Below are 11,374 nucleotides of genomic sequence, written 5' to 3'. Positions count from 1 at the left end.
TCCTAAATTAATTCTCTCCTTCCCTCACTGCATCAGAACTAGTCCTTCAGTGCAACATATGTGTCTTCTCTTTAAATTATATTTATATTTTATCTATGATCAAAGGGAGGAAAACTCAGAACTTCCCGGGAGACATGAACCACCCTCTTTATATATATATATATATATATATATATATATATATATAGAGAGAGAGAGAGAGAGAGAGAGAGAGAGAGAGAGAGAATATATATATATATAAAGAGAGAATATATATATATATATAAAGAGAGAATATATATATATATAAAGAGAGAATATATATATATATATAAAGAGAGAATATATATATATATATATATATATATACACACATATATATATATATATAGAGAGAGAGAGAGAGAGAGAATATATTTATATAGAGAGAACTGGTTAATGACAGTAATATAAAACATAATGACAATAATATAAACTGTGTTCTTAGAATATCAAATTATGTAAGTGTGGCAAGTGGCTGGTGAATAAAGCCACTAATCACATATTAAATGGCAGAGAGACTGGATTGGAAGTGATTACAGCCTATTTACCAATTGATGACATACCTGAACAAAAAAGATCACCTGTGTTAATTTTACAACTTCCATCCTATCTGGTAAAAAGTATTAATAAATATCTCTCTACCAGGGGATTCTGGTTAGGTGAATATGTCTGAAGCCACCAAGAAAAACTCTAAGTATAAATTTTTTGCACCATACAGGTGCTGTTCCCGCAGAAAATTTAAGGGAATAGTTCTGTTCTATTTCCCCCCCAAAATTCTTCTCATAGGGAATACACTTTGTTCTTAATTTCCAATTCATTTCTCCTAATGGCCCTCAAGGGAAATTAATGTCACGATTTTATTTTTTATAGATGGTGGGAAAAAGAATTGGCCAGATTAACTGATTCTTAAGGGTCCAGCAATAGATCCAGTGGGAATGGCCGAATGGGAGAAAAAAGGAGCAGTCGTCCAGGATGCCCGCCTTTGAAAAGTGCTGAATGAGGCACAAGGGAGGGGCAGAGCAAGAACCATGCACAGGTTTTTAGTTCAATCTCGGCATGAGTTCATTTGCTTCATTCCCTTCTATGCCTACAGTCTGTACCTTAACTTTGTTTAGTTCTTCCCAAAGTCCATTTGGGAAGTCAAAGAAGACAGAAAAAAAATCTAGCAATTTTTTGATGAATGAATGTATGAATGTATGAATCCTACTTTGCCAATAGCATGTCTTCATGTAGGAGAGAAAGAAAAAATAAGGTAATAAGAGAGCCACTGAACCTTGAGATCAGCTACTCTCCCTGCAGCTCGAATCTTAGTTCTTCTATTTACAGGCAGGTACTAGAAGCAGTATTTCATCCTTATCTCTAAAATAATACCTACTTCAAAGGTGTACAAAAACTTAATAATAATTTAAGTATATCTTATCACACAGTTCATGGAACAGAATACATATCAATAGTCACCTCTATTATTTTGACTTTTAAGGCTGCTAGTCGTCTGTACATACATGTAGAATGCCTCTTATCCAAAACACTTGCCTCCAGCTCTCACTGTCAGTTTATGAAACAGGGGGAAATGCATGCTTTTGCATATCACTCCATTTCTCAATGCTGCTCTTTGTCAGGCCCCAAGACTTCAGCGACAACAAGAATCTGGACTGTCTGGACTGTCAGTCTGGACTGTCCCACACCACCACTAACCATCCAAAACCTGACCTGAGCCTGGTTGTGTGCTCTGGCTCACCTGTGACTTATAGGAAAGAGTAACCACAATGTAGGACTATCATTTTGTACAGGGTAATTCTGATAATTCGCTCATCTAGGTGATGTCACTTGTGTTCATTGCATTTCTGTGGCTGTTGTATCCAAAGTGCACAGTGTTTCTAGTTTGTGGGGAATGGCAGCTCTAACTTTATTATATTTACCTTCAAATGTATAGGACAGATTCAGTTTGTAATTATGTTCTCAAAAATACATATAATCTCCATAGCACAATGCTAGGATTTTCTGGTTTGGGGAACACTGATGACAGCTCCAGCTTCTGACTCTTTCACACGTGTTCCCTCATTTCAACATGAACATTTGAGATGAATGATAAAAATTTAAAAATGCACATTTAATGTCCTCATGAATGTCCTCATATGCAGAACTGCATCATGAAACAGTAAATAATATCCTTTGATATACAGATGTCTGTTTTCATTCCACACACAGAATGAGAAACAGATGACATAAAACTAAAAGAACAACCCCAAAGACTGAGACATGGGAGCAGATGTTACCAAATGGCCTTCAATCCTAAATCAATTCATTCAAATTTTACCTTCTTTATAGACTTCACCATCCAGGAAAATGACCTGCAAATGCCCAAGTCAGCAGATTTCTCTCTAGAGAATCTCATTTACATCCTTTTTGTTGGCTCTTGGGTACATTTTGATACTTGTGACACTTTATTTTCTTGTTTTAATTATTTTTTATTAGAGCATTGTGATGTAATGTGCTTTGGGCTGTTTGTATGTTGCAAGATGTTCATTTGCAACATAATTGAACTCATATTTTCCTCCATCCCCTGAGCAAAGGTTAGACTTTGAAATTTTGCATATTATAGCACTTCTCCTGATTGCCTCACAAATTGAATATATACAATTATGTGTATTTCAAAATATGGCAATAAAAATTATATAAATATTTCATGGGATACATTGTGAAGTAAAATTTGTAATTTCCTCCTAAACACACGTATTCGATGTACACTATGGTGAATCTCTCCCATTCCTAATGGAAGAGAAAACAGGAAAAAAAAAACATAAAAAAAAATTAATTGGAAATGGGCCCTGGAAAGCTGAGAATAAGTTCTGACTCTACAATTTACTAGCTTGTGGTTTAGGGCAAGTTCTTAATCTCACTAAAGCCTAAAGTACCTCGTATGTGTAATAGGAATAATACAACATCATTCTGAGAAATAAAAAAAAAGTCATGCGTGTAAAATTCTTCTATATTTTAAAGTATCATTCATGTATGTGTGATTGCTTATTGGACATCTTCAAAGGTTGTACCCAAATGTGGGTGGTCAAAACAGAAGATTCAAAAATTTTCCTATTACTTTAGTCTGACCCTCATGTAAAAGTGCACTTGAAAATGTCCTCTAAACCTATAGTTTTCAAAATGTCATTCACATGCACAATATCTTCCGGTTCTGGTTCAGTAGGTCTGGGATGGGCTCATGATTCAGGACTACTCAGCATATGAGCCAGGAGCTATGCCTGACCTTGAACCACTGTCCCCAGTCCATGGCAGAGAGATAAGGAGTTTGTACCCGAGTGTGAATCAACACAATGATTCCTTCATAAAGAAAGCCTAGTTATGAGAAAATGTCAGCTGTACAAAACAGAGTATTTGGTGATGCAGTTAATTTCCATCTGGCTGAAACTCCTTATCCCGGTGTGAAATGGGAAACAATCCGTTCCATCAGGCACTTTGACTAGCAGTGTTTTCGATTGATAGAGGAGAAAAACACTTAAAATGTCATTTTATTTTTCATTTGTTGTAAAATTGGTGTCAATCTGAAGTCTCTAAAGCAATGGTGCTGTGGGAAAGAATGCTATTATCTTAATGGTTAATCAGCAAAATGTTGGACTCCAATAGATGTGAGTCAAAATTCCTATTCTGCCATTTATTAGCAGTATGATTTTTAGGTAAATTATTTAACTTCTCTAAACCTCAGTTTTCTCTACTACAAAGTGGGGATAATGACACCTATGTCAGAGATATCTTCTCATTAATTTACCCCTTCAACAAATCTGAGGAATTCTAGACAATAGAGTAGTGAAAGTAAGACAAAATTCCTATTTATACCTGATGCCATGGTCAAATGAGACAATAAATATATATTAAAAAAAAAACTTGGCAGTAATTTTTCCTTTCTTATCTTCATTTTCCCCTTTCCCAAATCGTACAGCCAAATTCCCAATTAATTATGACATGGTGAATTATGCTTGATTTTTAATACTATTATGAAAACAAAATTTAAGATAATAAAACAACAATCTGATAGTCCGTATTATATTAACTCACATTTCTTGAAGTCAAGCTGACCAGAATCTAAAACCCAGTCTTCACAGCCTCTAAACTATGCAATGTCAGGCAAGTTACTTAACCTCCTCCAACTTCAATTTTTGCCTCTAAACACAATGATGGTAAGTTCTATTTCACAGTACTGCTGAGGAAATTCACCGAAATGGAAAGACCTTGGTGTATGGGAAGTACTAAAAAAATTGCAGCTCTTTTATTATTAAGAGTCAGCTCTGGATTTGATTGACCATTTAAAGATGATTGGCAAGGAATTGAGCTCATGCTCAAACGAACTCATGCCGAGATTGAACTAAAAACCTGTGTGTGGTTCTTGCTCTCCCCCTCCCTTGTGCCTCAATTTGATTGACCATTTAAAGATGATTGGCAAGGACTGTTGCAACCCTGATATTTTGCTCTCCAAAGAATAGAACTATAGATGATTTCCAATATATATCTAATGCACACTTCAGACCATGACATTGATAGCTATTCAATATTTGTCAAAGGAAAAGAAGGAAGGAAAACAGAAAAAGATGGAAGGAAGGGACAGGAAGAAAACACAAGATGACAGAGGCCTCAATTCATGGATGTCACCACAAGATACCACGGATGTGATCAGGCTGACATCTGCTCATTGTATGGAAATTACTTTGGTCAATACAATATGTACCTCCTTTTCTACTAGACTATCTTAACATGGGGAATAAGTGATAGACCAGTAAGTAGTACTTGTGTGCCTAGGAACATGGGTTGCTCTATCATTAGCATCATTTTTCTTTGTCATTTATCCTATGGGCAAAGGAGGATTAAAGTTAAGATTAGGGGCGCCTGGGTAGCTCAGTCGGTTGAGCGTCCGACTTCGGCTCAGGTCATAGTCTCACAGTCTGTGAGTTCGAGCCCCGCATCGGGCTCTGTGCTGACAGCTCAGAGCCTGGGGCCTGCTTCGGATTCTGTGTCTCCCTGTCTCTCTGACCCTCCCCCGCTCATGCTCTGTCTCTCTGTCAAAAATGAATAAACATTAAAAAAAATTTTTTAAAAAGATAAATAAAGTTAAGATCACTTTAAGTCTGTGACCTGCCACATAGTGCCTAAATGATTACTGTTAGCTCTGGGCAGTGATTTCCTCAAAGCATAGCCTTCACGCACGCACACACACACACACACACACACACTCCCATGCACGCACACACACACACACACGCACACGCACACACACACACACAAATACAAAGTGAAAGGAAAAGAAATCCTTTATCCTAAGGTTATGACTTTGTTCTTCCTTGTAAAATCAGACAACCAGTAGTATTCTCTACTAAGGAATTTTAAAGACAGTAAATAATCCAGAGAATAGTTCATGATTTCTTTCTTAAAAGCATTTGAGTTTAAAATATCAAAACTTCTCCTAATATTTTGATGTGTACTCACACAGAGAAGAGTTTTTCTTATGACCAACCAACATATCTATGCTTTAAAGTAAGATAAGCCTGTTTTATTATCTGGTCTGGTCTTCTGCAAGCACAAAACACAGGTAAGACTCCTGGTCATCAGGGCCACTCAGAGCTGAGCTGTAAGGTCAGATTAGAATGATTAGAATGTCCTCCATATCACTTTGTTTCCCCACTTCTTGTCTCCATTTAGGAGCCAACTGCTCTCAAGACCTCTAGGAAGGTCCCTGGTAGTCATGGTGTTCTCCTACCCGACACCTGTATCCACACCTTCTGTCACCTGCTCCCTCCCATGAAAAAGTACCATACACTCTGGGAAAACTTCCCCTTTAAACCCATCCCATTCTCTCTGATTTTGCCACTCAAAATAACAAAAAATAAATCTGGAAATGCCAAAGCTATATGAAATAAGATATTTGTACTTTAACCAAATTATTTTTGAAATCTTCCAAAATCTTTAATTATTATTTATCCATTTATTTAAGTAGGCTCCATGCTACGCATGGAGCCCAATGTGGGGCTTGAACTCATGACCCTGAGATCAAGCCCCTGAGACTGAGATCCTGAGATCAAGACCTGAGCTGAGATCAAGAGTTGGATGCTTAACAGACTGAGCAACCTAAGTGCCCCCAAATCTTCTAAAATCTTAAGAGGCATGAGCTGCTTTACTATGATGACCATTATTGCCAAATACACAACCAATACTAACTTCTGGTTTGTTTCAAAATCATACCAAAAGACAGAATGTGGTAAATTCCATAAGATAAATCTAAACGTAATACTATGGAAGCTGAACAGAGAAAGAGGTTATTCCTGGCTAGAAAAATCAGGGAAGAATTTTTACAAGAGTTAATATATGCACAGGACATTAAAGAGTGAGTAGGACTCCTATGAACGGAGATATAATCAAGAGGTCATTGCTACACTGCTTTTACCAACATATAATGAAAGCAGTGTTGTGTTTAAAGTTTATGAGATTGGATTTGTGATGAACGAGAACCTGTATAAATACATTTGCCATTGTCCTGTCCCTCAAAGTAAAAATGCAATACTTGAATGAAAAAGATTTAAATGAAATATAGACCTTTTAAGGAACTCAGGTTATTGTACCTATAGGCTCAGATAAGGGGAAAGGAAAAAAAAAAAGTGGTAGGGAGAAAGATTTAAAATTACTCTAAATAAACCCTAATGCAAAATTTGAGAAAGTGTAGTTTAGCACAACATTTCTTATTTATAAAATTAGATATATTTAGAAGAGGACGGGGAAAACACAGTGGATGCTATTGCTGGGAGCATTGATTGTATCTGTCTTCTAACACTGCAGGCAAATTACAGCTCTTGGAAACCGGATTGTCCTCTGTTAAACACTATAATTTCTAATATAATTGGCCAATAAATAACAACATAAATTAATTGCTGTATTTAAATACTAATGAGATTCATTTCTATTGAGCTTTAGCATATTTCACACATGCATTAATGTGCCTTAAATCAAGGGAATAAACCAAACTACAGCAACCTTGTGGACATTTTTAGCTTGTAAAGAGCACATCTTTGTGGTGATATTTAAATAAGCCTACTTTATATGGAAATTTGGGTGTGTTCAAGCTACTGAATATATTTTTACTCAGTGAGGTTTTTTTTTTTTTTTTATAGTTGGGTTACTCATTAGGCTGTGATTAATGTCATGCTTATTTTTATATGCAGTTAGAAAACTAACATTTACATGGAATAAGAAAAAAGAAGAGCAGCAAGAAAGGAGAAAGAAAAAGCGGCCGACACCAAGCTAACAACCAAATCATCCATACACATTGCTTTAAGCTCCTCGGTCAGGAAGGGGGACAGAAAATTATTCAACAATCATATTGGTGACTGAGAAGATAAACAGTCCTGCTAATCCTAAACACTGTGATTGTGGTAAATCTTGGGAGTCTGCATATAGAATGTGAGTATGAATATAGTTATTTTATGCTGGTTATTTCTATTATAATTTTTTGAAGGCTCTTTCCTTAAAAAAATCAGAAAATAGAAACTCATCACCACATGTAACTTGATTTATCGCTCCATTAAATAAGAGCTGTCAAAAGACCACAGCCTACAAAATTTTAAGCCTTCTTTTCCAAAAGAAAGCCAGGGAGAATACATTAAAATGGATTCAGTTATAGTATGAGAAAAACTTTGGTCCAAGTAATGGATTTCCATGCTTTCCATTTCACATTCAACTATATCCCCAATTTGTTGGTATTATAATGTTAAGTATTTGCACACATAGTTTGTTTACAAAATACTTACTGGCAGTATACCATAAGTGTAACCAGAGGCCAAAAATGTATCTTCTCAAAGTCAAACCCTAAGTTAGGAGCTACTGAGGCAAGACAAAATTTCTTTTTATCTAAGTCATCTACTGTAATTTATTCATTGAGTTGTTAGAAATGGATTTACAGCAGCCATTTAACACTCAGATCTGATATTTGTAGGGAGGGAATGTTGGTGTTCACTAGTAGTTGAAACTCTTCCTTTCTTTTGAATAGAAAGTGTTATTTATTTTATTCCTTTAATTTTATTCCTTCACTGTATTTCTTTATTTGCTTATTTATTTGTAGTCTTTTAATAGAAATGATTACTTCTTTGGAATAATTGATAAATTATGACTTATTCAAGACTTGGCTTGAACACTCCCAATGAAAGGAAACTAGAGAGAACTCATAAACCACCAAAGAGCAAATTTCTACCCATTAATCCTAATTTTCATTTTGGGTGGAAAAAGGAAGCAAGCATACAAAAAGGAAAAGTTTATTACTTCTAAATAATAAATCTTCAACTATGTCAAGACTCTTGATAAGATCTTAGAGACTAATACAGATTCAACAGAACATTTGTTGAGATTATATATTCAGGTCCTACTGAAGTGTTTACTAAGGTTGGCAATGAAAAGGCATGTAGTCAGTGTGGTTGATCCCAGGCCTTCACACAATCAATCTATTCAGTAAGTGCTAGCCATATACCAGGTATTGTTTAAGACATGAGCACCCAGAATAAATGAAATATGCCCTTTGTTCTTATGGAGCTTTTGGCAGGAGAGGGAGATATTTAGCAAATAATTACACTTGGGATAGGTACAATCAAGAAATATTATTGCCACTAGCTTTCTCAATGACTCAATAAGATCCAAATGCCTTCCCATGGCCGGCCTTTTCTTGTATCATGCTCCACACTTCAGCAGCAGTAACCTCTTTTTATTGCTTGAGTATGCAAAAGCACTTTCCCACTTGAGGAATTTTGTACAAGTCACCTCACCCTCTTAGAATGCTCTGTCTCATGACATTCATATGAAAGGCTGGGTCCTTTTCATGGTTCAAGTCTCAGCTTAAAAGAGGTTCTCTCCAACCACCCGTCTAAAAGTAAATCACTCCTTGGAACATCTGGGTGGTTCAGTCGGTTGAGCATCTGACATCAGCTCAGGTCATAATCTCGCGGTCCATGGGTCCAAGCCCCGTGTGGGGCTCTGTGCTGACGGCTCAGAGCCTGGAGCCTGCTTTGGATTCTGTGTCTCCCTCTCTCTCTGCCCCTCCCCTGCTTGCCTTCTGGACTCTCTTTCTCTCTCAAAAACAAATAAACAAAAAAAAATTTTTAAGTAAGTCACTGCTTAAAGTACTTTTTTCTGGGGCATTCTGCCATTTCCTACATAATACTTACCTAAAATTTATAACTGTTTTTAAAATTTTGATTCTTGTTTATTTTTCCCAAACTAGGATTTATTTTTTCATTCAAAAATATTTATAAAGTATAGCAGGCATTGTTTTGGCTTTGGGATGTAACAATGAACAAAACAGACTTAAGTTTCTCGCATTCTTAGTATCTTTATTTTAGACGGGGAAAACCATAAACAAATGGAAAAATTCAATGTGTAATATGTCAAGAAAGTAGAGAAAGAAAAGTACACAGAAGTGGAGTACCATTCTAGATAGTAGGGATAGTAGGGCCAGGGAAGAGCTCTTTGGTGAGATGACATTTGCATCCATGAAGTCAATGAGGGCAGAAACCCTGTCCGTACACTCCAACACCCATGCCTGGCACAGTGGCTGCTCCATACAAGTACTCAACAAATATTTGAAAATTGAGTGAGTGAGCGAATTAATTTTTAAAACTATGTTCCCAAGCACATATTGGACCATATCCTTATATGAATCTCCCATCAGAGACAACTGGAGGAGACAAGCCTACAGAAAGGAAAACGTGATAAACAGCTGTTGCAGCAATGCAGGCAAAGATGATTATGACATATACTGTGGAATGGCAGTAGGGATGGGAAGTAACAATGGTGGAACACAACGACAGAGCAAATGACAAGAGAAAGGGTGAGAGGAAGGAGAAAGCAATGACACCAGCCTTCTTGCTTAAAAACTTACATGGATGATAGTACTGTTCACTTATTTGGGGAACATAGAAATAGTGCATGAAGGGGAAAGCTGGTGAGTTTGTTTTTAGACATATTAATGTTGAAATAATTTAGAATATCTCAGTAAATATATTCATTTTATCATAGGATCCAAACTACAGATAATGAAATTTACACCTCAAAAATCATCAGCATATAAATGATAATAAAGTTATCACCAATCCAGTGATAGAAGAGGATCATAAAAAGAATTGTAGGAAACACCAACATTTAAGAGTTGACTAGAAAAATAATTGGCTTTTAAGGCCTTAAAAAAGAACTGTCAGAGAAGTAATAGGGATTTGGAAGTTTATCATGCCAAGAAATGCAAAAGAAAAATTAATTTCAGGGAGGGAGTGAATAGCATTGTTAAATGTTGCTGGGAGGTCAATTAAAATAAAGATTGAAAGGTTGACAGTAGTGACGTGCCAATGTTTGGTGGTCTGGTCAACAGAAGTTTCACTGTAGTGCTGAGGTTGGATATTAGATTGGCATAGAAAGAAGTTAGAGTCAGAGGTGAGTAAGTGGAGGCAACTACTACAGACAGTTATATATCTCTAGAATTTTCACTGTGATGGAGAGGGAAAAAGAGGAGCGTGTCTTTGAAGCCACGGAGGGAGGGGGTAGGAGGAGGGAGAGTAGAAGGAGAGAGTGGAACATTTATATTTGAGATATCAAAAAGTTGGTAAATGTGACTTCTTTTTTTAATGTTTATTTATTTTTGAGAGAGAGTGAGAGAGAGAGAGTGAGAGAGAAAGAGCACAGCGCACATGGACAAGTGGGGGAGGGACAGAGAGAGAGAGGGAGAGAAAGAATCCCAAGCAGACTCCATGCTGTCAGCACAGAGCCTGATGCAGGGTTCGATCTCACAAACCTGTGAGATCATGATCTGAGCTGAATCCAAGAGTCAGATGCTTAACTGACTGAGCCATCCAGGCACCCAGTAAATGTGACTTCTATGATGTTGTCTAAACTATCATTAATGTATAAAATCAGTAGAGACTATATCATCTCTTTAGGGATTTCCTTCCTTCCAATCACACAGTAATAATAAAAATACCTCTCTAGACTTTCAGCTTCAACTCTAGGATATAGTGAGCTAAAAGGAAAGTCCCTACTTTTTTTACAAGGAAAAAGAGCTAATTCATGAATTTTTTGTCCCAATTAACCATTTTATTTTGAGGTCATTGTACAGTCACATGTAATTGTAAGACATAAGACTGAGATCCCACATATCATGTACCTAGTTTTGCCAAATTGTCACATCTTCCAAGTACTGCCCACTATGTGTTTCCTTGCTTCCTCATTTGCCAAAGTTTCTTTCTTTCATTTTTTTTTTTTAATTGTCTCCCTTCTGTTTAGGAAACTTCCTTTAGTCATTTTTTTAGGCTATCTCTGCTGGCAC

Source organism: Panthera leo, chromosome A3, assembly GCF_018350215.1.
Source record: "Panthera leo isolate Ple1 chromosome A3, P.leo_Ple1_pat1.1, whole genome shotgun sequence".
NCBI classification, from domain to species: Eukaryota; Metazoa; Chordata; class Mammalia; order Carnivora; family Felidae; genus Panthera; species Panthera leo.
This window is presented reverse-complemented; position numbering follows the sequence as displayed.